Source organism: Pongo abelii, chromosome 2, assembly GCF_028885655.2.
Source record: "Pongo abelii isolate AG06213 chromosome 2, NHGRI_mPonAbe1-v2.0_pri, whole genome shotgun sequence".
In the NCBI taxonomy this organism is placed as follows: domain Eukaryota; kingdom Metazoa; phylum Chordata; class Mammalia; order Primates; family Hominidae; genus Pongo; species Pongo abelii.
In genome coordinates, this window is record NC_085928.1 from 32,034,282 (window position 1) to 32,059,355 (window position 25,074).

The window sequence follows — 25,074 nt, forward strand, 5'->3', positions numbered from 1 at the left end:
AACATTGATGTGAAAATCCTCAATATAATACAGGCAAAGTGAATCCAGCAGCACATCAAAAAGCTTATTCACTGTGATCAAGTGGGCTTCATCCCTGGGATGCAAGGCTGGTTCAACACACGCAAATCAGTAAACATAATCCATCACATAAACAGAACCAATGACAAAAACAACATGATTATCTCAACAGATGCAGCAAAGGCCAAAGGCCTTCAATAAAATTTAACACCTTTTCATGCTAAAAACACTCAATAAACTAGGTATTGAAGGAACATATCTCAAAATAACAAGAGCTGTTTATGACAAACCCACAGCCAATATCATACTGAATGGCCAAAAGCTGGAAGCATTCCCTTTGAAAACTGGCACAAGACAAGGATGCCCTCTCTCACCACTCCTATTCAACATAGTATTGGAAGTTCTGGCCAGGGCAATCAGGCAAGAGAAAGAAATAAAGTGTATTCAAATAGGAAGGGAGGAAGTCAAATTGTCCCCGTTTGCAGATGACATGATTGTATATTTAGAAAATCCCATCTTCTCATACCAAAAACTACTTAAGCTGATAAGCAACTTCAGCAAAGTCTCAGGATACAAAATCAATGTGCAAAAATCGCAAGCATTCCTATACACCAATAATAGACAAACACAGAGCCAAATCATGAGCAAACTCCCATTCACAATTGCTACAAAGAGAATAAAATACCTAGAAATACAACTTACAGGGAATGTGAAAGACCTCTTCAAGGAGAACTATAAACCACTACTGAAGGAAATAAAAGAAGACACAAACAAGTGGAAAAGCATTCCATGCTCCTGGATAGGAAGAACCAATATCATGAAAATGGTCATACTGCCCAAAGTAATTTATAGATTCAATGCTGTTCGCATTAAGCTACCATTGACTTTCTTCACAGAATTAGAAAAAACTACTTTTAATTTTATATGGAACCAAAAAAGGGCCTGTATAGCCAAGACAATCCTAAGCAAAAAGAACAAAGCTGGAGGCATCACACTACCTGGCTTCAAACTATACTACAAGGCTACAGTAACAAAACAGCATGGTACTGGTACCAAAACAGATGTACAGACCAATGGAACAAAACAGAGGCCTCAAAAATAATGCCATACATCTACAACCATCTGATCTTTGACAAACCTGACAAAAACAAGGAATGGGGGAAGGATTCCCTATTTAATAAATGGTGTTGGAAAAACTCACTATCCATATGCAGAAAACTGAAATTGGACCACTTCCTTATACCTTATACAAAAAACAACTCACGATGAATTAAAGATTTAAACCTAAGACCTAAAACCATAAAAACCCTAGAATAAAATATAGGCAATATCATTCAGGACATAGGGATGGGCAAAGCTTTCATGACCAAAACACCAAAAGCAATTGCAACAAAAGCCAAAATTGACAAATGGGATCTAATTAAACTAAAGAGCTTTGGCACAACAAAAGAAACTATCCTGAGAGTGAACAGGCAACCTACAGAATGGTAGAAAATTTTTGCAATCTATCCATCAGACAAAGGTCTAATGTCCAGAATCTACAAGGAACTTAAACAAGTTTACAAGAAAAAAACAACCCCATCAGAAAGTGAATGAAGGATATGAACAGGCACTTCTCAAAAGAAGACATTTATGTGGCCAAAAAGCATATGAAAAAAAGCTCATCATCACTGGTCATTAGAGAAATGCAAATCAAAACCACAATGAGATACCATCTCATGCCAGTTAGAATAGCAATCATTAAAAAGTCAGGAAACAACAGATGTTGGAGAGGATGTGGAGAAATAGGAATGCTTTTACACTCTTGGTGGCAGTGTAAATTAGTTCAACCATTGTGGAAGACAGTGTGGCAATTCCTCAAGGATCTAGAACCAGAAATATCATTTGACCCAGCAATCCCATTACTGGGTATATACCCAAAGGATTATCAATCATTCTACTATAAAGACACATGCATACGTATGTTTATTACAGCGCTATTCACAATAGCAAAGACTTGGAACCAACCCAAATGCCCATCAATGTTAGACTGGCTCAAGAAAATGTGGCACATATACACCATGGAATACTATGCAGCCATAAAAAAAATGAGTTCATGTCCTTTGCAGGGACATGAGTGAAGCTGGCAACCATCATTCTCAGCAAACTAACACAGGAAGAGAAAACCAAACACCACATGTTCTTACTCATAAGTGGGAGTTGAACAATGAGAATACATGGGCACAGGAAGGGGAACATCACACACCGGGGCTTTCAGGGGTTGGGAGGCAAGGGGAGGGAAAGCAATAGAAGAAATACCTAATGTAGATGATAGGTTGATGGGTGGAGCAAACCACCATGGCACATGTATACCTATGTAACAAACCTGCACATTCTGCACATGTATCCCAGGACTTAAAGTATAATTTTAAAAAAAGGCAAAACCTTAAGAGACTCCTCACTAAAAGAGACCTAAGAACTGTAAAAATATCAAAGTCTCAAAATTATTAATTAGGGAAATTCAAATCAAATTCATTGTGTGATACCAATGTAAACCAAATAAAATGACTAAATTTTAAAGACTGACAGTACAAACTAATAGCAAAGATAGCAAACAATTAGAACTCTCATGTATTACTTATCAAAATTTTACAGGCACTTTGGAAAAGAATTAGTCAGTTTCATATAAAATAGAACATACAATTCCATTCCTACATATTTACTAGTTTTGTCCAGCTTTTGTCCCTAGTTTCAAGGAAGGAGCCTCTAAATCCTGAGAATGTCCTAGTGGCAAGAGTATCTTTGTTATTCAGAGTAGGACTCTCAGACCACACTTCTTGAGATTATGCTAATGAAGTGACTTATCGTGGGCCCTAGATGGTTACACAATAGGGGCTAGTTATGCTGGAAAGACCAACCATGTGATTAGAGCTTTCAGGGTCTGGAGCTATGTGATATAAGCTCAAACTCCCAACCTCTAGGGATGAAGGGAGCCTGAAGATTGAATTCAATTGTATAACCAAGGATTCAGTCAATCATGCCTACTTACTGAAACCCCACTAAAAATTCTGAACACCTGAAGCTCACATGTCACCTGGACACCTGAAATTACCATCAATGGTTGGTGAAACACACTGAGGACCCGGGAAGGTAATGCATCTGGGGACATGGAAAGTTCACGTTTGGGACTCTTCCAGACCTTGCCTTATATGATTTTTCCTTGGCTTGTTCTTATTCATATCCTTTTGCTATAATGGAAGTGTAAGTATAGTGATTTCTTGAGCTCTGTGAGTCATTCTACGTAATTATTCAACATGAGGGGTGGTAGTAGAAACTCTTTGTAGTCAGTTGGTCAAAAGTGTAGGTAAACCACACTTTTTGGGAATCCTCTAATTTGTTCCTAAAGTGAGTGCAGTCTTGTCAAGGACTGTGCCCTTAATCTATGAAGTTTGACCTGATTCTGGATAGTTAGTGTTAAAATTGCATTAGGCCTAAGAAAAATAAAAACATATTCACATAAGACATTATCTGGATGTTCACAGCAGCTGTATATAAAATGACCCAAAACTGTAAATAGCCCAAATATCCATATATAATGGAAGAATTGTAAAATAGGGGTATATCTATTCAATGCAATATTATGAGGTAGCAAAAGTCAGTTGATTATTGATATATGGGACAAATTAACAGATTTCAAAGGCATTGTGCCAAATAAAATAAGCTAGACAGAAGATTAATATTGTCTGATTTGATTTATATGAATTCTAATGACAGCAGTAGATCATTAGTTACCAGGAGCTAGGAATAGAGGAAGGATATTTATTTGTAAAGAGGATTGAGGGAACTTTGTGGAGTGCTGGAAATACTTTATGTCATAACTGGTGTGGTGGTTGTAAGGCTTCATACACTATCTTGGTTCCAATGTCACACAAGGTGTAATAAACAATACCAGTCTCATAATGTAGACATAACTCTAAAGAAAACTGTTAAATTTATTTCTTTGGAGGTTATGTAGATATGTTTATTGTGTGAAAATTCATCAGACTATATCTTGATTATTAGTCCAAATGTTGGTATATATTTTTGATATATGCTCTATTTCATTAAAGTAGTTCATGTTTTTAAAATGTTATTTATTGTTTTTCCCTTGGTAGTGCTTTAGAGTTTCCTTTTTGTAGATGTTACACATTTCTTCTTAAGTGTATTTCTAGCCATTGTGTGGTTTTCCTGATATTTTAATAGAAACTCCTTCATTATATTTTTCTACTTTATATTTGACATGTGTAAAACTACTAAAAAGATAATAATTTTGAAATTAACTATTTTTCTGAGTTGTCTATTTCTAATCTTTCCAACTAGAAGTTTTTAGGTTTTCCATATATGCTACCAAATTATTGGTAAATAATGATAATTTCCTTGGCTTTTTAACAAATGCTTATGGTTCTTGTTTCCCTTTTCTTATCAATTTCAAAGTTTTAGGACTATGAAAATGGGTAGTAGTAATATCTTACACTCTTCTCAACCTTCTTACTTGAATGAGAATTCTTCCAGTACTCAAATCTGAAATATGATGTTGATAAGTTTAAAATGTACATTGGTTAGGTTAAAGAATAATCTTTTTCTTCTATTTTCATCAGATTATAAAATCAGAAATATGTATTGGATATTATCAAATGCATTTATTGTAAAATCTTATTATTTTCCTCTTTGGGTAAATTACTATTTTGTATTATTGTAACTGATATTTTTAGTGACCCATCTTTATATTCCTGAATAAATTTCATTTGGTATTAGTATATTAATATTCTGTAAGATCATAATGGAAAGTATTGGCCGGGTGTAGTGGCTCACACCTGTAATCCCAGTACTTTGGGAGGCCAAGTGGATCACTTGAGGTCAGGAGTTCGAGACCAGCCTGGCCAACATAGTGAAACCCTGTCTCTACTAAAATACAAAAAATTAGCTGGGTGTGGGGGCACATGCCTGTAATCCCAGCTACTTTGGAGGCTGAGGCAGGAGAATCCCTCGAACCTGAGAGGCAGAGGTTGCAGTGAGCTGAGATCATGCCACGGCACTCCAGCCTGAGTGACAGACCAAGTCTCCATCTCAAAAAAAAAAAAAAAAAGCATTTTGTTTACCATTTAAGCATCTTTAATCTGTAGTTTCTTTTTTCTATGATTTCTTAATCAAATTCAGAATGCAGGCCAATTTCTTAGTCATAAAAAAAGTGGGACTTTTATTTTGTTCTCCATGTTTTACTAGCATTGGCAATATCTGGTCTTTGAGGGTTTAAAATAACTTTCCCATGAAAGCTTTGGATGTCAAACTCAAGTGATTAGATGAGAGGTTTAGAAATTATGTTCTGTTGGGGAACCAGCTCCATCATGTTGGTTCTGAGGGATCAGAAGCCAATGGGTTGAATTTACTGGGGAGCAAATTTTAACTCAACCTATGATACCCTCTTTACAATTAAAATAGTCTTAAAATGGTAAGAGAATTTTACAGAGCAGTGCATAGAAGAAGTTTATGCCTTCCTGGACAAAAGAAGTTGAATGATAGAGCTTTCATCTAAACTCCTTTTTCTTGTATCTCATTCAGTATCATTCAAATGTCATCCTCATTTGCAACTTTTTAGTGATAGGGCTTCAAAGAACACTCTCTCTCTTAGGGTCTCATTCTCCAAGGCCACAGCAGGCCCTAAGTCATCCTCACTATGAGTGTAGCCCACAGATAAGTTCCCTGAAGAGAAACCAAAGAGCTCAGCATAGCAAATGTTCACCCACAGGGACGAAACAAGCCCTAACCCACAGAATTAAGCTGTAGGTTGTAGAAGCCGGAGGAAAAGTTAACCTGGGTGCCAACACTGAAGATCTGCTGAAGCAGACGGAAATGAGAGAATCAGAACAGAACTTCAACCCAGCTCTATCAGAGAAAGAATAAAATGCAGAGATCAACAAAGTCCCATTCAAACTTATGTTAAAAACGCAAAATGCTATTAACTGAATTTATTGTACATTTGGCTCCCAACAGATTACATTTTGGTCCTTAATCCTGTTAAAAGATAAACTTAGGCACATTACAAGTTTAACAAATTTGAGCATTCAGCAATTCATGAATTGGGCAGCATCAGACTGCAAGTAATTCATCACTCCAGTAAGGAGAGAGGGGAAACATTACAAGGTCTTTACAGAACCAAGACAAAGGAAATATTTGACTGGCCAAAGAAGAAAGTCCATAGTTAAAAGTTGGCAATTTCTGATTGGTTAAGCTTAAGTTTCATTTTACTGTTTACATGGAATTCGGTTTTTGTTTACTTAAGTAGGAACCCAAGCCAGTGGAGCCATCTCAGCCTAATGACCTTCCAATTAATTAACAATACAGAATGCTTCATATAATACCAATATAAAATAATAGTTATACAATGCAGATGCTAAAATGTATTGAAGAGCAGTGATAGCTGACCATAACACATTTAGAATTCAGCAACTCATAGGAGAACGTGTTACTTTACTTTCTCATTGGGTTGACTTCCTGTCCATTCAGTATCATCTTAGATGGAAAACTGAAAATTATTTCTTACTTGGTCTGACTCTCTTTCCACTTTCTTTTCTACCTTCTTCTCTTTCAGCTCCCAGCCTTCATCCTGCTTCAGCTCTTGTCATCCTGTGCTGTGGAATTCCTAAACCTCTTAGCTTGAGCCCTGCAATGATCTGATTTTCACTCTGTTGTAGAAGGCTCCACTCTTCACTGTGGAGCACATAAAGGTGTCTATTTTTGACTAAAAGAGATTGTCTCTCATAGCGAAACCTTGTTATGCTGTTACACAAAAAGTCCTCTTCACTAGCCATGAGGAAGGACAAATATGAAGGCTGCCTCTTTCTGCAATAATAGCATGTAACACCCCACCCTACTTTGGTTACCCTTTGAATTTGCTACTTTGAATTTTTTCCACACACAGTGATCATGAGGCAAATACTTTAACTAGAATGACACAGTCAGATTAACAAAAGAGAAAAAGAGGACAATGGCACACATAGAACTGACCTTAAAGTTACTATGTCACCCACACCTTTAAGTACAATTTTAAAAAAAGTTCTGTCACCATTTTCACCCACTCTGTGACAGCTACTAAATACACCATAGGTATAAGATAAGAGAAAAGGGATAAAAGCCATAGCAATAACTTTTTCTTTTTTAAAAATATAATACAATAATTGGGAGATATATAGATTAGTCTTCTGCATGCATATTTCTTTTAAGTATAACATTAACGAATAGCATTGCTTATCTACATATAAGTTACAATCCAAAAGTATGTATTAGCCTCTCATTCTTCCTCTGGTACCTTCCCCAACTAGATTTCTAATTTAATTTATAGTTTAGTAATTATTACTTGTTTCTTTTATGAAATTTCTCTCTTCACTGGTCAAGAAAAAAAATCAGAAACTAAAGATTTTGTCCATAGAAATAGTGTGAGAGCTATACCACATACTACTAAGAACTCTACTGGGATTATTACTTCAGTAGTGGGAGAAAAATAAAAACAAACCACTGCTATAATTTCTCTTTGAGTCCCCAATATTACATATTTTGTATTCAGGGACACTATCCAATTTATTCAATAGTTACAATTCATTGACTAAGGAGATAAAATCCACTAAAAATGAGTAAAAATTAATGTTAAAAACTGGTCAAGAAGTTTGACAGCCTCTCACTTTGGAAATTCTTTTTCTATATGAGTGCTCAGTCTTAATATTATGTATTAACATGAAGGTAGAGAGCAATCAAATACAAATCTATTTCACGGCAGGACTACCAGTACAATAAAATTTAATGGCTATCTTTAAAGGTTTTGGTATGAGTCATTCTGGAAAAAAAAATGTTTCAATTTACTTTTCAAGCTTCTGCCTAAAAGACAGAGAGGAAAACTCACTCTGTCCTCAAAAATCAAGGAAAGTAGTTTAGTAGGCAGAGTACTTGTCATCTGACCCAAAAAACCTCATATTTTTACCAGAGCCAAGATAGAAAAAGATCAATTCAGTCTTTTAAAGAAGCAATGACTCAGAAGGCCAATCACATCAGGACAGGGCCTGCTGTTCAAACTGCTTAGATTTTACAAGGTGCTATTAGGTATACTTAAAGTTGATTGGCCTATAAATTGGCAAAAAAAAATCCCTTGTGGTATTTCAACAAAAGAAGATATTTCTGTGAGTTTTACATGGCTCTCTCTTGGAGAGAGTGGTGAGGAAATTGCACTTCAGTTCTGTTTCTTCATTCTCTTTTCTACTAGTAGTTTTAGCTCTGTGAGTTTCCTTCTTCAACTAGAAAAAGATAATTGGATTTATCATTACTGGCTCTAATTTTTAAAAAGACCTATAAAGCAAGGTCCTCTTTTCATTGTGACCACTGTTTAATTGATCTTTTCTGTATACAACTGAAGTTTTTTTTTTTTTTGCTGAAGTGTATATGACATGTTTCTTCCACTCAGGTTAAATGTTCTGCTCTCCAGGATAAATGGGAAAATATAAGACTGGAATCAAGCATTAATCCTGAGTGGTTTAGGTATAATATAATCAAAATGTATATGTATTAAAAATATTAATAAAAGCTAGCATTCTTGGAGATTAAATAATGTGTTTGGATGTGATTTGTAATTGTTTAATAGAAAAATAAATTTATAGCTTACTTTTAGAGATTTTTAGGCAAATAGTATAAGACAGAGATATAAAGTTCAGGCTTTGAAATAGAAAGACTGAGATTAGAATTTTAATTTTACCATTATTAGCCTAAGTTTTTTCATTTGCAAAATAGAGATAATACAAACATTAGATTTGTTGAAATTGATGAACAAATGTAAATTGTAAACAATTGATGAAGTAACAAATGTAAAATGTAAAAAGATGAACATCAATTGTAAAAAGTTGATAAACTAACAAAAGGAAAAAAAATGAACTAACATAGTGCTTTATGTGTAGGAGTTTCAATAAATACTATTATAATCAAAGCAAGCTGTCAGAGACCATCATTGCTTTTATCTGAACAGAGCAAAATATCAACTGCTAGAGCTCTCAGATTCTTCCAAGATCCATCCTGTGCAATTTTCAGCAGTTTGCAACCCAGTCACAGGCTTCCTTTTTCACGGGACCTTAGACTCCATTCAGATCTCAACTTGCACAGGGCCACACACCCCCTGCAAAGATGCCTGAGCTAAATTTCTACTAGCCTCAGCAACCTTACACCAATGCTATCCTCGAGCATTGAACAGTTCTCTGGACAGCGAAGGTACTTTTCAGCAGCGAAGGTACTTTTCAGCAGTTCTGGTTGAAAATCATTTTCACATTTCCATTATTTCGGGATTTTGTCTGGTTATTATCTCAGTGCCCCTCCTATCATGGTATTCTTATTTTTCATGTTCTTGACTCAATTACTTCCTTCCAAGTATTTCCATTGCACTGACTGAAAATGCATACATTTCTATTTTCCTTTTTACTACCTTTTATCGATTTCCTGGAGTCTCATTTATATTTATTGAAATACATGATTCATGTTTCATAATTTATCTCACTTACATGTTATCATGCAACTTGGAAGTAGAGATCATAAACTAGTTTCTAAGGATTCCATCATCCTGAGTACTTTCCATTTCCACCTAGATGACCTACTTGATAAAACGGCTTTACTATTTCTTGAAGTCTACTAACTCCATTCAACTGCACACAAACTGGAACCTAGATTTTCTTATTACCTTTCCCTAGCATTCTTTCTACTTCACAATGTTGCCTGTCTCCAAAAGCAGTGGCCGATTAAATGAAACCATATATGTTAGGCAACTAGCTCTGTTTCTGGCATGTTAAACAGCAGCTAAAAATAAACTGTAGTCAACTTTTCCCTCTAGTCTCAATTTCGGTAGGTGAACATATTCCTCCATACAACCTTAAATTATATATTTAAATGATACTACTCAGAATGTCATATATCATGTAGGAAACTGTAAACTTGCCATTAGAAATAATAGACTATACTCAAAACAAAACAATTATTACCATTCATGCATATCATGCATATGTCTGTTTCTTTTCTTTTGTGAAAATAACTTCTTAATTTTCAAAATATGTGATTATGCAAAAGTTTCAAGCAAAACTTTCATATTTACCTTCCACAAATAGATCCTATACTGAGTCATTCTGAGGGATTACTGTTTGGATGTGATTTGTAGTTGTTTACTTCAATCGAAAAAATAATTTATAATGTTTACTTTTAGAATCAAAGTTAGAAATATCCTTTAAAGTTCATCTAGACCTGTTCAGTGTTCTAAAACAGTGACAAGATGGTCTTTAAAATGAAGATCTGTACCAGTGACAATAGCCTGTTTCCTCCCAAAATCTTTCAGCATAAGACTGCAAAGAGCATTAGTAGAAAGGAAAATACCTAATTTCTACTCTCTGATGTAATCTTCATCTTTATGTGAAGAGCACAAAGATGAATTAGTGTTGCCACAAGAGTGTTCCCATCATATGTCTCAAGGAATGATAAACGTCAGTTGTACTCACCCCGAATTATATTATTTTTGGCTTCCTTCATAAATCAAAACTGAAACACTATTGATGTGGTATTATAAAAGAAAATATATAAGGTAGGGAAAATATTAGCAAATTGGAAATTCTCAGCATATTGCAATATGTTTAAATGCCTCACCAGAGACTTACCTGGAATTCATGTTATTATGATTTGCTTTTATGTTCTTGTTTTCTATTCATCGCCTATTGATCAATTGACATTTCTCGGTCATTGAAAGGCCTTGCTCCTGCTCATGCTCAAAGCATGAGAAGAAAACAAACAGCAATTCACCATCCTTCTTGTTTTTCTACCTAATAGAAGCTAATGGGTTTTTCTAGAAAACTGGTTTTTGCTGGCTAACTTTCTACCTAAACGCCATGACTTTTCTTTTAATCTTTAAGGCTCATATAATTGTATATTCAGTAGGATAAAAAAATGTGAATGCTTTTGATGGACTTCTAAGGACATCAACTCAGGGATATTATTGATGTTTTCATCTTTGCCATATCCCTGATTCCTTTGTACCTTGTACATGCTTTTGATATCTTTAATGACCACTAAAATCTCTTCAAATACAGTACATTAATTATATGTATATTCCAATACATTTGGTTTTTTTATGGCTATTGAAATACTGCATGTTGATGTGGGCAATAAAAGTCAAATGGGCATTTTTTTCTCATAGTCTAATAATAATGAAACAAGAAGTTACCACTACAATTTTAATTGTTTAAAGTTACAAATTGCATGCCTTACATTCCACTTAGGCAGTCAACATTTGTAGAAACTATTAAAGTCATTGTTATAGTGAATTTTTAACTTTGAATATATATAAAGAGAAGTAAAACAACCAGTGAAAACACATACAAGGATAACTCTTGGCTGTCTTTCTGCCCTGTTCACATCTTCCTTAGCACCTAAGAAAGTAAAGTAAGCTATATGGGATTTGTGCCCCTGTAGGTAAAGCATGAAGAAAAATTCTCTCTCAGTCTCCAAGGGATAAAATGATGTTCAAGGGAAAATATATAAAAGTCTCTCTAATACCTCAAAGAAATTGAGCAAATTTTTCTTACTTTTCTTCTCCTTTAGTTCAGATTTTTTGAAAGAAAAGTTAATCAAACTAGGAATGATATAGTGAAAAACAATTACGTTTTTCACTTAAATGATTTTAGCTACTACAAATTCATCATGTTACCTCTAGTATGTATCACTGCACTGACATTCCCAGCAGATGGCAATGTTAAGACTTAACATTATTGTTTGATTTATTATAGGTATGCATCTATATTGGAGAAATGATTGCTAAACAAACGAGGTATTTGTTAATAAAATTTATTTCATTCTCCCTTTTTTCTATGTTGAATTTATACATGTTTATATCATTTTTTTAAAATTAAGTTTGGCATTAACTTCAAAGAAAGTAATGGTTATTACTCAAAGAAAACCACTTAGTAATATCATTGTTACCAGTGATTAGAAAAGCCTCTTTTGAAGTAACTGACTCTTGAAAGCCTTAGGAAGCACTTAATATAAAATAAGATTTATGTACAGTCCTGTAACACATAATAAAATAAAAACACAGGAGCTAATTAGAGATTGCTTATTAAGAGTACCAGAAACAAGGAAATATGAAAAATTATCTGCAAGAACTATGTTCCCAAGACTTGAATACTATTAAGAAAGTGAAATTTTAAAAAAAATTACTTATATAAAACAAAAGTGATAAAAAAACATAAAAGAAAAACAAAGACAATCGATTAGTCAAGTCTTTTCTAACTTAAGTTTATTTCTCTGGCCAGCAGAAGAGTTCCCCTGCAGAATGATTATGATTTCTGTTTGTTTTGGTATTTAGTAAGCAACTGTTCCCAAGATAAGATTATGATTTACACCAGTACTTCTTAAAGTGTGGGTCTGCGGAATGGTGTTGCTCCACAAATTATGTGTTACAAGTCAGAAACAAAGTCAGTTATAAATTTAGAACAAGCAGTCATAGCAGTTTGGCAGTGTAACTTTGTCTGTTGAATCTGAGAGTAAAAAAACTAGGATTTATTATGTTTTGTATTTCTCCATTTTATTCCATTTTTCTGGTAATTTATTTTTAAAATATTTTACAAAAACATTAATCCAGAATGGATTGGAAAGAGGCATGAAAAACTAGCCCTTTATATGGATGTCTTTAAAATCACTGGTTTATCCCTTAAATTGATATCTTTAGAATGATTACAGATTTTTCTTCTTTGCACAGTCACGCCTGTGAAGCAGGAGCTCATTCTTTTGGATGCCACAACTTTTCCTTTACATTGATCCAATAACATTGGACAAAAAAGCAGTGAGGTTATATTTCATACAGAAGTCAAACAGCTGACAGTGAGATTTTTATATGTATTAGCCTATGTCATTTTCATTTCCTGGTCACTGAAAATCAAGCTTTCTTAATGTTAAGAATGGCCTGAAGTCACATTGAATTATAGTGTGATATACCTGAGATGTAACCATCTAGAAACATTTAGTAAGCCTCTATTCGATATTACACAATGTCTCAGTCTTCAAAATAAGTTAAAACCCCTGTTTGGAACAAAGATAAATCCACTGGAAGGAATTATTATTATTATTATTATTTGAGACAGGGTCTCGCTCTGACACCAAAGCTGGACTGCAGTGGCACCATCTCTACTCACTGCAACGTCCACCTCCTGGGCTCAAGTGATCCTCCTACCTCAGCCTCCTGAATAGCTGGGACTAGAGGCATGTACCACCACACCTGGCTAATTTTTGAATTTATTTGTAGAGATGAGGTCTTACTATGTTGCCTTGGCTGGTCTGGAACTCCTGAGCTCAAGCCATCTGCCCACCTCACCTCCCAAAGTGCAGGAATTGCAGGTGTGAGCCACCACATTCAGCCTAGAAAAAATTAAACAATAGAGATGCCACAATTAAGTGCTAAGGTTTGTGCTGCACACTGTAAGTAGGAAGGGAATAGAGGGAAAAGGAAACCAAGTAATAACCGCTAATTTACATGAATGTAAGTTAACGGATATGATGTCCAGCCTGATGGTTAGCAAATGGCAGATACTCAACACTATTTTTGTTTTGTTTGTTTTTAAAAAGGGCTTGATCAGGGCTCTCTTTGAAAGGATGAGTATAATTCATAAAGAAAAAAATGAAAATTCCGTATAAAAGATTGTGCATTTGTAATGACGATCCTTATGATACTCTGAGCATTCATTCCGGGGAACAGAGAGGAACAAAGCTGGGAATGAAGACAGAGTTCCATAGATGATATTTTGTTTACTGTGATCTATAACCTCTGGTCTCCAAAAAAAAATTCACAGCCACTTCTAGGATTAAACTATTACGCTTATTTCAATATTCCCCTGTCTTTGCAACAAAACTATTCAGCTTGTGACATAGAATAAGATACAGCAATGATTCCCATTCTCCTTGAATGGGAAAGGGTAATGATGTGTTGGTTTTTTTTTTTTTTTCAAAAATAAAATGACTGATGTAAGTGATGACACAAGTAACCTAATCATTTGTTTCCTTCCAGTTAGTTTAACCAAAGTGGAAACTATGAAAGAGAACACAAATAGTAATCATTATTTCCTGTATTTCAGCCTTCCTCAGCTTCTCTCTGTACATTAGCAAAGTTCTAAGGGTTTCTAAACTTTCATCTTTTTCCTCGCTTTGTAATTTGAGATTGATTGCTCCCTCTCTGCTATGGAAGAAAACATATTCTATAATCTTTTTAAAAACATGGTAAACGTATCATTCTATATAAAAACAATTTGAATAATAAAAAAAAGAGGTCTATTTTATTTCCATTTCTCCTTCCTTTTCGTTTCTGCGGTACAGATCATGCCTTTGTATCTGACTTATTTTCTGCAGGTAAACCTGGCTAGGCCTTGGCACCATAGAAGAGAGTCTCCTTTAAAAGCTGTCAGGCGTTTCCCTGACAAATATATGCTTGTAATTGGATCTCTCTTCTTTAGTAATAGTGATTCCAGATGGCTGCTTCTAGAGGAAGCAAGAATTTCCGGCTCCACAATGGTGTGGTTAACAGAGCTCTTCCCCTAGCCATTCTTAAGTCGAAGAACTGTGTGTTTTGAACTTCCTGATTGATCAAGTATTATAAGAAGAGTTCTGGTTTAAGACAGGTTCCTTTGTGGGAGAACTGTAGTTGAAGTTCTTACTGCTGCAAAGATGCCCATGAGGAAAACACAAAGTGAACTTTTCTCTCAGCACCAGTTAACAACCAGTGATTGTTAACTGTTGGTCTCTTGTGCTATATCTAGAGCAGAATATAAATAACATTCATAAAGTTCAAGTCCTGAAGTTCAACACATGGTACTCTCAAGGATGTTAGGTAAAGTTATCAAATGCATAAACACATTAACAGCAAAGGAAGTGTGAGTTGGAGATTAAAGCTCAAGTATAAACTTGATACCAGTTCTTGTCATCTCCTAAACTATTGCATAGAAAACACTCCAATCCAATTTAAGTCTTGCAGAAAGCTTAGAAGGCTGGAAAAGCAAGTATTTTACATCCATTTTATAGGTGATGAAACTGAGGCTGAAAATTTAGGCGACAGAGACAGGATAAATGTGCATCTGTATATTCCTATTTCAGGTCTCCAGCCTAAGCACTACGCTGCCTCATTACATCAGCATCAGAGGAGGGATGAGCAGTGAAAAAAAAAGTCCTGATAAAAATAATGATGAAAACAAAATAACAATAATAAAGCCACAGGTAGGTAGTTCTTTGTGCATTAAATTTGACGGTCTAAAACTTCCAGTTCTCTCCAAAGACCTATTCTTTTTTTTTTTTTTTTTTTTTTTTGAGACAGAGCTTCACTCTGTCACTCAGGCTGGAGTGCAGTGGCGCGATCTCGGCTCACTGCAAGCTCCGCCTCCCGCGTTCACGCCATTCTCCTGCCTCAGCCTCTGAGTAGCTGGGACTATAGCAACCCGCTACCACTCCTGGTTAATTTTTTGTATTTTTAGTAGAGACGGGGTTTCACCGTGTTAGCCAGGATGGTCTTAATCTCCTGACCTCCCAAAGTGCTGGGATTACAGGCGTGAGCCGCTGCTTCCGGCCCGAAAAACCCACCATCTTGGCCGGGCACGGTCCATCAGGCCTGTAATCCCAGCACTTTGGGAAGCTATCGCAGGTGGATCACCCGAGGTCAGGAGTTCGAGACCAGCCTGGCCAACATGGTGAAACCCCGTCTCTACTAAAAATACAAAAATTAGCCAGCCATGATGACACATGCCTGTAATCCCAGCTACTTGCGAGGCTGAGGCAGGAGAATCACTTGAACCCGGGAGGTGGTGGTTTCAGTGAGCCAAGATCCCACCATTGCACTCCAGCCTGGGGTGTTGCAGCTAGACTCTGTCTCAAAAAAAAAAAAAAAGAAAGAAAAAAAAAACCCACCATCTTTTATTATTTACAACTATCTTAATTTGGTTCCTGCAAAAGCAGGCTCTTAGACAAGATTTTGGGTGTAAGTAGTTTATTTGAGGAAAATACAATGAGAGGCTACAGAAGTAAAGCACAGAAGAGAAGAGGACCAATAAAAAGTGCATCAATAAATGGAGTTACCCATTGTCTGTGAGAAGTTCTGCATGGAGGGACCCTATGAAACAGTGTATAAAACAAAACATAATTTTCTCACTAAGGAGAGAGGAAGCTGGAATGTTATACATGAGCTCTTGTTTCTCATTACCTGAAGGTTACTCATGGAGCATTAACTCCCTGGCATTTCTGGTTTGACTCCTCTGTACAGACCAAGCAGGCTCAAAGGATATACAAAACTTTTATGCAGAGAGAGATATAGAAAGCTGTAGTGGATGGGAGAAGCTTCAAAGAAATAAGGGAATACCGACAGGGTACCAATAGCATTTGCTAAAATTACCTGGAAGGAAGTTGACACGAAAGGGTGCTTTGATGAATGTGAAATATATTACAACAGTGAGTCAGAGAAGTTGACTTTTCTGTTTCCTTAAATATTCGTTATAAGCGTGTGTGTGTGTGTGTGTGTGAAAGAGAGATGGTTAATTTCATGTGTCAATTTGACTGGGCTAAAGGTTGCCCAGATAGCTAGTAAAACATTATTTCTTGATGTGTCTGTGAGAGTGTTTCTAGAATAGATTAACATTTGAATCAGTAGACTAAGTAAAGAAGCTATATCTCACCCATGAAGATGGGCATCACTTAATTTATTGAGGGCCGCGGTAGAACAAAAAGATGGAGCAAGAGATAATTTGCTGTCTCTGATTGATCTAGGACATCTATCTTCTCCTGCCCTATGACTTCCTGCTCCTTGTTCTTGGGCCTTCAGGTTTGAACTGGACTTATACCACTGACTCCCTGCTTAGACTAGAACTATATCACCATCTTTCCTGACAGCAGCTTTCAGACAGCAGATCATTGCCCTTCTTAGCTTCCACAATCAAGTGAGCTAATCTTTCATAATAAATCTCTTTCTGTATGTGTTCATATATTGTATTGGTTTTGTTTGGTCTCTAGAGAACCCTGACTAATACAGCATGTATTTGTGTGTGTGTGTGTGTGTGTGTGTGTGTGTGTGTGTGTGTATTACTTCCCTCCGTCAGATTTTATCCTACCACATCTTTTCAGTGCAGAGTTGTTTCAGTGGTCCAAAATTTTATTTATGAGAGGCTGAATTTTTTTTCTATGATCTGAAACTATAATATTCTAAAAAATTATTGATGATCACCAGTGGAAAATGAGAATAATTTTATGAATAAACAATTCTCACAAAATAAATATAAATCAATAACAAACATAAAAAGATTAGTTTCATAAATAATCAAAAACTATGAAATTTATCAAAAAGTTACACCCTATTGAAATACGGTGAGATTAAAAATATATTTATAAGGAGTATTTTTTGATAACAGAAAAATTATGGTGTCATGTTGAATTTTTAAAAGATTCAAAATTATTATTTAATTTCATCTATATATTATGTGTGAATGTTTGTGTGTGTGTGTGTGTGTGTGTGTGTGTGTGTGTATGCCTGGAAGTAATTACGCTTGAGAGTAGATTATTTTAATTTTACTTCTATGTTTATTTTCTACAATTCTATTTCTTACAATGACAATGTGTTATTTTTATACTCAGAAAAGTTTTTAAAATCAAAATCAGAAATTTACTATATATGTATAATTTCAAACATCCTTGCATCATCTTCAATTATTTTACCTTCCAGAAAATTACCAAAAACTTTTTCAACTTACATATGTTTCTAATCTGTATCCACTGTTTGAATAACATCATTTGAACAAGTTGTACTTGTGGGATTTGGCAAATAATCTATATTCATTATATTTGCCCTGCTCCATTTTTATGAAATTAACTTTTACCTTTTCAGGAAACAAATTGTAATTGTTCAGCATTTCTCCTACAGAAGATTGTTTTATTTGTTATTGGACTTCTCCATAACTTTTAATTCATTTTTACAGATTTGTAATCACAAGTTAATATAGAATTACAGGCTTAGGCTCTCTAAAGCTTTATAAAACAATAGTTTCATTTATATATTCATTTGTTTATTTTTTCTCTCCAAGTTAGAATGAATTACCACCAATGTAATGTATTATTATCATTTCCATAAACATAAAATATCTTAATTTATTAAAACTGTACTTAATAAAATCAGGGAGGGTGGTATATATACTAGTACGTCAAATGCAATGGACTTGACAGTCAGGAATTCAGTTTCTAGCAAGAGCTGCATTAACTCAAATGAACAGGTTCAGTAGTTATCTAATTACTTACCTGTTAATGTGGTCCTATACAGTGCACTCAAAGCAAATGTTTTCCTAAGTGCTTCTAACTTCAAGGACATCTAGGAGACAAAGTAGAATTTTCCATAAATTATGTAGGTTACATAGCATGGCCCTATCAACTTGTAAAATGTTTAGAATTCATGAAATATATAAATGCTACTATATTAGACAGGTCATGGCCATAAGTGCTCACCACAGCCTCAGATTTATTCTGGTAAAAGCAATAGCAGATCATTCTTTACATACAGATACTATCATTATGATATCCACTGAATGGCATTGAGGCGAGGGCCTAAGTTATGAATAGCTATTTGTATGTGCTGGCATAATTACTACCAAATGATGATTAACAGATTAAAACATTTCTACTCTTATATCCTTAGAATTAGATACACACATGTTCATGTACAGGCACAGGTACAGGCATATGAATATCATAAAACTGAAAAATACCCAGGAAGAGGGTAGGTAGATGCTATGAGGCAGTAAAGCCGTGATGAAGCAGAGGTAGCAAGATGGACGGATAGTAGATCCAAACACAGAGTGAAGCAGAGGCAGAAAAAAAGCTAAGTGTCTAAAATGGTCCCGTTATGTAGTGACTGTTGGGCTACTATAAATGTGTAAGAAGTACAGGTGTATGAGAAGTATCCCTGAGTAATCAATAAGCCAAATTATATGACCAGAGACAACCTGATATAACAGCTGTTGCCTGCAATCAGGGCCCTACACTAAGTTAATTCTAGAGTTATACTAGTATTATAGCTAATAAATGGTCAGAAAAAAAGCCACAAAATTTTCAATATATGGGTAAAGAAACATGAGACTATATGTGATTTCATTTTATTTAAAATAAACATATTTACACTAAAATTCAACAAAAGTCTATTTTAATACTGATGTTTAAATATAAGATTATACTTATTTATAGAATTGGAATTAAAAATGTGTGGCCCTGTGTGTTAGTCCATTCTAGCATTGCTATAAAGAAATACCTGAGATAGGGTAATTTATAAAGAAAAGAGGTTTAATTGGCTTATAGTCCTGCAAGCCGTACAGGAAGTGTAGCAGCTTCTGCTTCTGGGGAAGCCTCAAGAAAGTTAAAATCATGGTGGAAGGTGAAGGGGAAGCAGGCACATGTAACATGGCTAGAACAGGAGGAAGACAGTGGGGAGATACTACATACTTTTAAACAACCAGATCTCACGATAACTCACTCACTCATAATCGTGAGAACAGCACTGAGGGGGTGATAAGCTATTCATGAGAAACTGCTTCCAAGATCCAATCATGAATTCCACCAGGCCCCACCTCCAACATGAGATTACAACTGATCATGGGATTTGGGTGGGGCACAGATCCAAACCATATCACCCTACAAGGTGGATTTGGCACTTGATTAAATTCTTGAGTTTTTGTTTATTTCTATGATTGTCTTATTCTCCTTATAGCTGAATCAGACTCTAACTACACACACACACACACACACACACACACACACACACACACACACACACACACACACACACATAGCTTAACACTTATTCTTTCTTTTATTTCTCTGCTTCCTTTTTCTTTACTTTTATGTCTTTGGTAGCTTTTTTTTTTTTTTACTAAGCAGAATGTTATGCCTCAGTATTAATTTTGAGGTGCATGAAGCAAAAAAATAATAGTATTGATATTGACTTATATTGAAAAGTTTAGAGTGCATTTTCATGTGTACAAATGCACATATATGAAGTGAATTTAAGGTCTTAAAGCAGGGGATAACAGAAGATTTGACATAATAATGATCACTTTGCTTTTGAAATATGATACACACCAAAGAGGATGTAATGATGGCCTTTTTTAGTATCAGGACACTATTGATACTGTAGAAATAATTTTATTTTTCCTTTCTCTCTTCACAAATATGAACAACAGAATATCTCTGGCGACAAATTAAGAAGTAAGATCTGGGAGAAAAAAAAACAGTGAATGTACTAGGAATAAAATTACCTAACACCTCATACTTTTTATTTCTTCCTTCCTTTATGCCTACTTATATAATTTTTTCCTGTTCTTTAGGAGAATCAGTGTTTTTTCTGCAAGAAAAATGAATGCAGACTGAGGATGACTGCTCTAACTGCAGCGCTTTATTATGTTTTAATGAAAAATAGCTTTTTTCTTCATGTGACAGAAATGAATTGATTACAGTGATAAAAATGCTTTGTAGGTGTTAATTTGTAAAATATTTTTGGTTGACTCCTGTGAAGTGTTGCTTTTAACGTTGACTCATAATCATACATAAAAGAAGTTAATATTTATTCCTTTTTTTTTTTTTTTTTTGAGATGGAGTCTCACTCTGTCACCAAGGCTGGAGTGCAGTGGCACAATCTCAGCTGACTGCAACCTCTGCCTCCTGGGTTCAAACGATTCTCCTGCCTCAGTCTCCCGAGTAGCTGGGATTACAGGTGCCCACCACCACACCTGGCTGTTTTTTTTTTTTTTAGTAGAAATGGGGTTTCACCATGTTGGCCAGGCTAGTCTCAAGCTTCTGACCTCAAGTGATCAGTCCACCTTGGCCTCCCAAAGTGCTAGGATTACAGGCGTGAGCCACCTTTCCTGAATCTCTACATTTTAATGCAATCATCTCTCAAGACTAATATTTAAAAGAAAGGAAAGAAGCTAATATTTATTGAATCCTTAATACATGCCAGATTTTTTTTCAACTGATATCTCATTTAATTTGCTCTCTTGATGTGACAAATGTCCTCTTTTCCTCATTCTCCAAGTTCACAAGCCAGAGGTTTAGTGGGTCCCACTTGTCTAGCTTGTGTCCACAGGAACATCCACAACCATACAATATCTTCCTATAAACAGGGAAAATAGAATGTATGGATAACTTTAAATGATGAGTGTTTCAGGTCTACTCTGTAAACTTACAATCACATAAAGAAAATTTAGAACTGAGGCTTCAATAATTGCATAGTTCGGAACACAGAAGAAACAGAAATTGGAATGTTTTTCATGTTTGCATAAGCCATTGGAGAACATTTAAAAGTTACCTAATTAGTAGATTGGCGTAATTAATCAGACCTCTAGACTTTTTTACCACTTTGATTACAATTTGTAAATTTTCTTAAATAATTGACTCAATATTCTAAACCGATATAATCATCTTTGCATTAAATTATTAAATTTAAGCCAATCCACTTGGCATGTTCTCCATTGCCATCCACTCAAGTCACAGCTCATAAATTGATAGCATTTGTAAATATAAGAGAAATACGCTTGTCATAGACTTTATTCTGAATTAAAGTAAGTGCTTATGTTTATGTCCTCAGAAAAAAACAAGTTTCACATTTTGACATGAATATCAGAGAGTTGAGTCAATTTTTAAATTTTTTTCATTTAACCAATTTTGTTTGGACAAACTCTTATGCCTTTAAAGAGTTAGTGTTCAGTTTTATTTATTTTTCATTTGCTTGCTTGTTATGCTTTTAAATAACTATTTATAGAACAACGAGGAATAATCAAAGCCAGAAGTTGAGCATTTGGATGCCTTCAATTCCCCTCTGTTTCCCAATTGAAACATGATGTTTTGAGACAGCAGCCAAAAAAAGGCACATGTTGTCTTAAGTAGCTGACTTGGAAACTGAGCTTACGAATTGACTCGGAATTAAAGAAAGGAAGACATATATACCGTTGATCCTTGAACAACATAGCGTTTGAACTGCAACAGTCCACTTACACACAGATTTCTTTTTTTTTTTTTTTTTGCGGCAGAGTCTCACATTGTCGCCCAGGCTGGAGTGCAGTGGTGCAATCTCAGCTCACTGCAACCGCCGCCTCCCAGGCTCAAGCAGTTCTCCTGCCTCGGCCTCCCAAGTAGCTGGGACTACAGGTGCCCGCCGCCACGCCCGGCTAATTTTTTTGTGTTTTAGTAGAGACGGGGTTTCACCTTGTTGCCCAGGCTGGTCGCGAACTCCTGAGCTCAAGCAATCTGCCTGCCTCAGCCTCCCAAAGTGCTGGGATTACAGGCATGAGCCACCGTGCCCGGCCAGATTTCTTAAAATAAATATAGTTGACTCTCCAAATTGATGAGTCCTGCGTTGGCAACAAAATGCAGATTGAAAATACAGTATTCTGGGAATGTGAAGCCTGTGGATAGAGAGGGCTGACTTTTCCTGTTCACAAGTTCCACAAGGCCAAGTGCAGAACATCAATATGAGCAGATTTTAGTATCCTCGGACAGTCCTGGAACCCATCCCCCTTGGACACCGAGGTGTGGCTATGATCCTAGCAGATGAGTTTCTCATTTTCTTGCCTTCTGTATAGCTTTTTTCCTAGTATCTCATTGAGATGAACAATCCTCTTAACAATTCATCAATATTGCCTGCTCTATAGTCAGGTGTGCACACTCATTGAATCTGCCACTTTGGAGTGCTCAGAGAACAAAGTTTTTAAAATAAGTAGTGTAGCATTCTTAGAGTTTGGTTCTTTCAACAACATTTAGTATTGGGCACTTTCCATGATGAGTTAGATAGTTATCAGAGACACAGGTTGCAATGGTGAGTAACAACAGAATGTCCCTCTTTCATAAATTTTACAACCTAACAGGAGTGACATACATAAAATAATCATACAAATAAATGTAAAATTTCAAATGCGGCAAGTGAAGCAAAAAAGCAGTATGTGTGCTGTGAAAGTCTACACACGGAATTTCACCTAGTCAGGAAGACCAAGGAAGGCGCCCATGAGAAAAAGAGCACTGTGTTGAAATTAAAGAAAGACAAGTGTTAACCAGATAAAGAAAGAAGATAGATGCTAGCCACACTAAAGGAAAACATATCCTATGGTGAGAGAGAGCAAGATAAAGAAAAGGCACTGAAAGGAAGAGCCAGGCAGCTTGAGAACAAAGATAGAGAAAGAGTGTGGTAAGAAATAAGACCAGAGGAGTTGGCAGAGCCAACATCATTCGGGCCTTGTAGGCTGTGAATACACGTTTTGCCTTTATCCTAAGAGCAGTGGGGAGGTTTGTTTAATCAGACATACGCCATGATTAAATATGCTTTAAGATGTGACATGATTAAAAACGTTTTAAGAAAAGATCACTCTAGTAAAATCATAAGCCTCAAGGAGACTAGAGTAGGAAAAGGTATACCCATGAATAGGCAATTATAGTTGAGCAAGGAATTGATTATGGCAGCTTAGACTGTGGGAGGTGGTGGTGGTGAACACGAAGAAGATACGTTAAGAAGGTACTATTTGATGTAACTTGGTGGTGGGTTGGACAAGAAATCTGAGAAATAGGGGATTGTCAGGACTGTCCAGACTGACTCCTGAACTCCTGCTTTGTGTAACAGGATGGATGGTGATGCTAGTCACTGAGATAAGTGACACTGGGAGAGAACCAGGAGTTAATGGAGTTCACTTTGGGATACACTGAGTTTGAGGTGCCATAAAGAGACATTCAGGAGATTTCAATAGGCATCAGACATATGAATCTAGAGTTTAGAGGAGCAGTCTTTAATAGAAATATAAATGTGTATGTTCTCTGAATAAATATGTTCATTGGATCTATAGATGTGAAGGAAACTACTTTAGAGTAAAGAGTGAACAGAGGAGCAAGCATAGGCTCAGAAAGTAAACATACATTCAAATTAACTGCAGAATAAAGGAAATGTGCTTACACACAATGGAGTACTATTCAGCCATAAACAAGAATGAGATCCATGTATTTGCAACAACACAGATGAAACTGGAGTTTATTATGTTAAGTGAAATAATCCAGGCACAAAGACAAACGTCACATGGTTTCATTTATTTGTGGGATCTAAAAATCAAAACAATTGAATTGAGATAGAGAGTAGAAAGATGGTTACCAATGACTGGGAAAGGTAGTGAAGGGGAGTTGGGGAGGGATAATGGGTACAAAAAATAGAATGAACGAATAAGGCCTAGTGTTTGATAGCACAACAGGGTGACTATAATCAATAATAACGTAATTGTACATTTTAAAATAACAGAGTATAATTGGATTGTTTGTTACACAAAGGATATATGCTTGAGAGGATGGATACTCCATTTTCCTGAAGGTTATTTTACATTGCATGCCTGTATCAAAACATCTCATACACCCCATAAATATATACACCTACTATGTACCCACAAAAATTAGAAATTAAAAAATAAAAAAAAAAGTTTACTGCAGAAGATAAGATAGAAGTTAGGCAAGTCACCTCTTTTCTTTCTTTCTTGCCTATTGAAATCTCCTAAATGTCTCTTTATGGCACCTCAAACTCAGTGTATCCCAAAGTGAACTCCATCATTTCTTATCATTGTTTTTTAAACCTGGTTTTATCTGAAAATAAGCGTAACAATATCTTTCTAAGGTTGTTGTTGGATTAATTCAGGTAAATGTTAAGTAGCTCCCAGCATACCTTGCAAATAGATGCTTTAAAAGGGTCATAAAAATTATGATGCTGCTGTGGCTGCTGCTTTTACTGGTGATGGTGATGACAAGATAGTTATAAATTAAAGCAACAAGAACTTTGGTTAAATGTCAGTCCTTTGAATTCAAATTTTTCTGAAATCATTTTAAACTTTTCATTGATTCTCTTTTTAAGCAAAAGAAGCTGAAGATAATGTAACCTTTCCTTGATGACATGGTATCATCATTTGAACATCAGTTCTTTTTAATGGGCTCTCAGATTTTCAAAGATCATTC